The sequence below is a fragment of the Schistocerca americana genome, chromosome 6, assembly GCF_021461395.2.
Source record: "Schistocerca americana isolate TAMUIC-IGC-003095 chromosome 6, iqSchAmer2.1, whole genome shotgun sequence".
In the NCBI taxonomy this organism is placed as follows: domain Eukaryota; kingdom Metazoa; phylum Arthropoda; class Insecta; order Orthoptera; family Acrididae; genus Schistocerca; species Schistocerca americana.
In genome coordinates, this window is record NC_060124.1 from 211,185,485 (window position 1) to 211,192,030 (window position 6,546).

A 6,546-nucleotide genomic window follows, 5' to 3' on the forward strand; every position below is an offset into this window, starting at 1 on the left:
TGGGACTTAACTTCTGAGGTCATCAATCCCCTAGAACTTAGAACTACTTAAACCTAACTAACCTAAGGACATCACACACATCCATGTCCGAGGCAGGATTCGAACCTGCGATCGCAGCGGTCGCGCGGTTCCAGACTGTAGCGCCTTGAACCGCTCGGCCACTCCGGTCGGCCTATTTCTCTACAATTTTGTAATGTACTTTCTTGTATTCTGTACTATTGTAATGTGTGTTTTAATGTGCCTGTGAGCAGGCACACAATACGGAAGTCTGGATGTTATTAGTTACCGTTTTAATTTTTAGTAAACATACCGTCGTTTGTACAGCCCGAATGCCGTAAGGTGGTGCCCTCCTGCACAGCGTGGTCTACATAGCAAGTGCGAGCGCACTGAAGTAGTTTTTCGTAGTCCTTCTGACGACCAACATTCCCATTCTCCAAGTTTAAATTATGTGTAACACCTTTTGATTCGTGAATATGTTTTAAAAAGAATGTGTAACTAATTATTTGTTACACTGTTTACACAAGGAAATCTGATGATGGTCAGTGCTCGAAACACGGCATTTGAAATAAATGCACCAAAAACCAACTAGTACTTGTTTCTTTGCGACTACTCAGCTTTTCTCAAATCTAGTCAGTTATATTAATAATAATGGTCGCATACATCTATTGGCAGTTTCAGGCTTTTCACCCTGTACATTGAGGTTTCAACCCGCTTCATTCACAGGTAGAGAGATCGATTGTTTCCATATGTCTAAACACTGTTACTCTAAAACAGGTGTATGGAGTTATAACGTTACTGCCTGCAATTTGAAGTAAAACTTCAGTTTAATTGTCAGATCCATGGCTAGATCCGTGAAACTGGCTATGCCCCAAAGTTCCAAAGTTCACTGTTATCCCTTTGGAACCAACCGAAAAAATTTCTGTATTTGAATATTTCACTTTCTTTCACTGGTATGTTTTTTTTATGCTTTCAACTGAAAGGATGATTAAATAACGTAGGCTATACGCGAAAATGTGTTTTTTTTTAGAGTTTTTAATGTGCTACCGCTTTATGACACAAGAAGTTATACAGTACAGCGACAACCTCGTTGGTACCGTAGCGTAAAATAACAAAAGAGCAATGGAGGCCAGAGCCTTAGAGGAAGAGTCAGATAAAAAGAGATTTTTCCTCAGTATTACACTTCTTTTTGTTGTATTTTTATCAGTTTCATCTTTCAGTATTTTTTATGTTGGTCACCGTTACAAAGTTCATGCAACGCTGCATTACATAGATGCTTGTCAGAATAAAAGTAAATATTTCATTTAAGTATACCTGATGCTATCCTTTAATAATTATTTCTTTTGATGTGGGTGAAAATTCTTCAAGGACAGTTATGACGCCACAATTTGTCGGACTGTAGTTGTGATCTGTTGATCTTGGAAACACCTAAACATCTAAACAATAGGTTCATACTTTGGGACAATATATCCTCATACCACTAGTCTTCACGAGTTCCCTTTGCAATTCTTACTGGAAAAAAAGAAAGAAAGAAATGAAGTCGTGGCACGGCCACAAGTTGCATACAGTTTCCTTTATTAGCAGGTTAGGTCGTCAAACATATCCTCAGAAATTTTTAATAGCAACTTGTTAATGACGTCTGACGTTGCTGCTGAACACACCCGCTTACACTGAACGTTTGGCCGGTGGCTACTAAAAATTTCCGAAAACGCTCATGTCTGCGACGCATGGCTGTTCCACAGTTTTATTTCTTGTGGCCACTGTTCCCTCTGCAACTGATGCCTGCACTGGGTACATAGGAAATGAATCACCGCTCGAGACCAGTCTTCTCATGAGGTAGCGGTATCATGGCTTTTCTACTCCGGCCGAGTTCTGTGAAAGCAATAAGGCGATGAAGCTTTCAGCGGCTCTCACAAGAGGGGCACAAGATTCTTCTAGAATTCAGAGAGCGCTGTTATTTTTGATTGCTGTCCTAGTAAAACAAAATTTATGCCAGCCTCTCAAGCGGCACGTGAAATATTAAATGCAGTTGATGAGGCTGATGGTGATTGTGATGTATAATTGAAGCAGTTAAAAAATCAGTGACGACTGGAACATTTGAAAATGAAGTGCAGTAATCCCAGGGCCAAAGGCCGGTATAAAAACTGCAGTGGATAGCTACAATTTTTGTTAAAAATCAAAAATTTACTCACATTCACTGCAGGCCGTTTTTCGGCTTCTGAACGTTGTCAAGTGATACTTGCATACAGTATAATCTACACTGACGTTTCTACACTGACTGAGTTTTCATTGTGGCGTACATATGAATCAGCAGAAGCTTTAGCATTCACGAACATGTACTTCAATAAGTTGCATACGTCAACATGGGTGCTGACACGTAATGTGATCTGTCTCATTTGGTTCATTTCTCAATAATACTAACACATAGGGCCGACTATGCTGCAAACTTTCAATGTACACAGTACTAAAATCATATCGCCTGTCAGGTCTAAAACTTTCACTAAAAAGGAAATATTCAGTGAGAGATAGAAAACAGCACAATAAATAAATGAGACTAACAATTGGTTAAATATATAAAGCAAGTTGCCAACGTTTGCATCGCTTTCAAATCTTCAGATTCTGAATGAATAATTGCGCAGCTTTTCTTCGGAGAAAATTTAATTATAGACATCTGCATCATCTGCGGAAAGTCTGAGTTACCACTAATGATGTCTGCAAGGTCATCAACATACACTACTGGCCATTAAAATTCTTACACCACGAAGATGATGTGCTACAAACGTGAAATTTAACCGACAGGAAGAAGATGCTGTGATATGCAAATGATTAGCTTTTCAAAGCATTCACACATTGGTGCCGGTGGCGACACCTACCACGTGCTGACATGAGGAAAGCTTTCAACCGATTCCTCATACACAAACAGCAGTTGCCCGGCGTTGTCTGGTGAAACGTTGTTGTGATGCCTCGTGTAAGGAGGAGAAATGCGTATCGTCACGTTTACGACTTTGATAAAGGTCGGATTGTAGCTTATCGCGATTGCGGTTTATCGTATCGCGACATTGGTGCTCGCGTTGGTCGAGATCCTATGACTGTAAGCAGAATATGGAATCGGTGGGTTCAGAAGGGTAATACGGAACGCCATGCTGGATCCCAACGGCCTCGTATCACTAGCAGTCGAGATGACAGGCGTCGTATCCGCAGCCACGTCTCGATCCCTCAGTCAACAGATGGGGACGTTTGCAAGACAACAACCATCTGCACAAACAGTTCGACGACGTTTGCAGCAGCATTGACTATCAGCTCGGAGACCGTGGCTGCGGTTACCCTTGACGCTGCATCACAGACAGGAGCGCCTACGATGGTGTACTCAACGACGAACCTGGGTGCACGAATGGCAGAACGTTTTTTCGGATGAATCCAGGTTCTGTTTACAGCGTCGTGATGGTCGCATCCCTGATTGGCGACATCGCGGTGAACGCATATTGGAAGCGTGTATTCGTCATCGCCTTACTGGCGTATAACCGGGCGTGATGGTATGGGGTGCCATTGGTTACACGTCTCGGTCACCTCTCGTTCGCATTGACGGCACTTTGAGCAGTGGACGTTACATTTCAGATGTGTTACGACGCGTGGCTCTACCCTTCATTGGATCCCTGCGAAATCCATTTCAGCAGGATAATGTACGACCGCATGTAGCAGGTCCTGTACGGGCGTTTCTGGATACAGAAAATGTTCGACTGCTGCCCTGGCCAGCACATTCTCCAGATCTCTCACCAACTGAAAACTTCTGGTCAATGGTAGCCGAGCAACTGGCTCGTTACAATACGCCAGTCACTATTCTTGATGTACTGTGGTATCGTGTTGAAGCTGCATGGGCAGTTGTACCTGTACACGCCATCGAAGCTCTGTTTGACTCAATGCCCAGGCGTATCAAGGCTGTTATTACGGCCAGTGGTGGTTCTTCTGGGTACTGATTTCTCAGGATCTACGCACCCAAATTGCGTGAAAATGTAATCACATGTCAGTTCTAGTATAATATATTTGTCCAATGAATATCCGTTTATCATCTGCATTTCTTCTTGGTGTAGCAATTTTAATGGCCAGTAGTGTACAACATGAACAGGGACGGTCCAGAGCAAGCTTCTCTTGCGCGTACCCAAAGTTACTTCTATGTTTATCGATGACGTGACGTCTACCGATCCAAGGTAACATGCGGCGCCCTCCATGCTAAATCATCCGAAATCCAATCACAAATTTCGTTTTATACCCCAACCGGTCGTACTTTCGATAAAAAGCGTAGATGTAGTGCTGAGGCAAATACTTTTCGGAAATCGAGAAGTTCCCCATCTACCAGGCTGTCTTATAAAAGACTTCCAGTATGTCATGTGAGAAAAGTGCGCGTTCGGTTTCACGTGATCGGTATTTTCGCACTCCGTGCTGATTGGTGTGTAGGAGGTCATTCCGTTCGAGATGTATCATTGCTTTGGAGCTCAGAACATGTTATAAGAGTTTACAATAAATTGATATCAAAGGTACTGCACGGTAGTTTAGTGGATCACTTCTGCTACCTTTCCTGCGGACGGGTGTAACTTGCGTTTTTCTTCCAATTACTGGGCACGGCGTTTTGTTGGAGGGATCTACGGAAGATTATAGTTAAAAGAGGGGCCAACTCAGCCCCATCTTCGGCATCGAATCTGATAGGAATCCCAACGGGCCCTGGACCTTCGTTCAGTTATAGTAATTTCAGCTGTTTCTCAACACCACTGACACTAATACTTCTATTACTCGCTCCCGTCAAGATACGAAATGCACTCAGTTAATAAGTTTAGTACAATGGTTTGCCAGTCACAGGCGTCATGGACTGGGGTGTATTAGAGTCACTTCATCCTGTCAGAGTGACTGTAATATCCAGTGTGTAAAAGAGTTTCTGTTTAGCGTTTGTTCTAAGCTAATGGCTGATGTACCATATCATTCCTGCACCCACCTGTCGACTAGTGTGCCTTTGTATTTTTGCCACCAGAGCCCATTTCCTGACTCCTGTGAATATGGGCTTTGACCTATGTGGAGACGATTGGACTTCCCGCTACTATGATTGAGATGTAATATGTTAGGTTAATGCCTAGTTATTAGCCCAGCACCCGCTGGAAATAAACTTTTGAAATGTTCAGGCAAAAGGCAGTGTTTTGCAGATAAATTCTATCAGAGGAAGGAGAAAATGTCAATGAAAGGGTCTCCATTCCGTTCCTGAATCCAGATGACTGAAAAGTCTGAATGTCGAAGTACACTACCAGAAAATAAGGCACCCAGAAGACATGGTCAGATGTTAACTTAGCTTCGTATCGCCAACGGTAGGTGTGTAAATGATTAGAAATGCAATTCTCTGTGACAAGTAGATTGGCCGCGGGAGAGTATTGGTTTAACAATGAAATTCGCAAAACAGTCGTGCAATTGAGATGTTATTTTTGGCAATTCATTATGACATCTTCTACATCTACATCTACATCTACATTGATACTCCGCAAGCCACCCAACGGTGTGTGGCGGAGGGCACTTTACGTGCCACTGTCATTACCTCCCTTTCCTGTTCCAGTCGCGTATGGTTCGCGGGAAGAACGACTGTCTAAAAGCCTCCGTGCGCGCTCTAATCTCTCTAATTTTACATTCGTGATCTCCTCGGGAGGTATAAGTAGGGGGAAGCAATATATTCGATACCTCATCCAGAAACGCACCCTCTCGAAACCTGGCGAGCAAGCTACACCGCGATGCAGTGCGCCTCTCTTGCAGAGTCTGCCACTTGAGTTTATTAAACATCTCCGTAACGCTATCACGGTTACCAAATAACCCTGTGACGAAACGCGCCGCTCGTCTTTGGATCTTCTCTATCTCCTCCGTGCCCGCATCTCGTGGTCGTGCGGTAGCGTTCCCGGGCTCGATTCCCGGCGGGGTCAGGGATTTTCTCTGCCTCGTGATGGCTGGGTGTTGTGTGTTGTCCTTAGGCTAGTTAGGTTTAAGTAGTTCTAAGTTCTAGGGGACTGATGACCATAGATGTTAAATCCCATAGTGCTCAGAGCCATTTGAACCATTTTTATCTCCTCCGTCAGACCGATCTGGTACGGATCGCACACTGATGAGCAATACTCAAGTATAGGTCGAACGAGTGTTTTGTAAGCCACCTCCTTTGTTGATGGACTACATTTTCTAAGCACTCTCCCAATGAATCTCAACCTGGTACCCGCCTTACCAACAATTAATTTTATATGATCATTCCACTTCAAATCGTTCCGCACGCATACTCCCAGATATTTTACAGAAGTAACAGCTACCAGTGTTTGTTCCGCTATCATATAATCATACAATAAAGGATCCTTCTTTCCATGTATTCGCAATACATTACATTTGTCTATGTTAAGGGACAGTTGCCACTCCCTGCACCAAGTGCCTATCCGCTGCAGATCTTCCTGCATTTCGCTACAATTTTCTAATGCTGCAACTTCTCTGTATACTACAGCATCATCCGCGAAAAGCCGCATGGAACTTCCGACACTATCT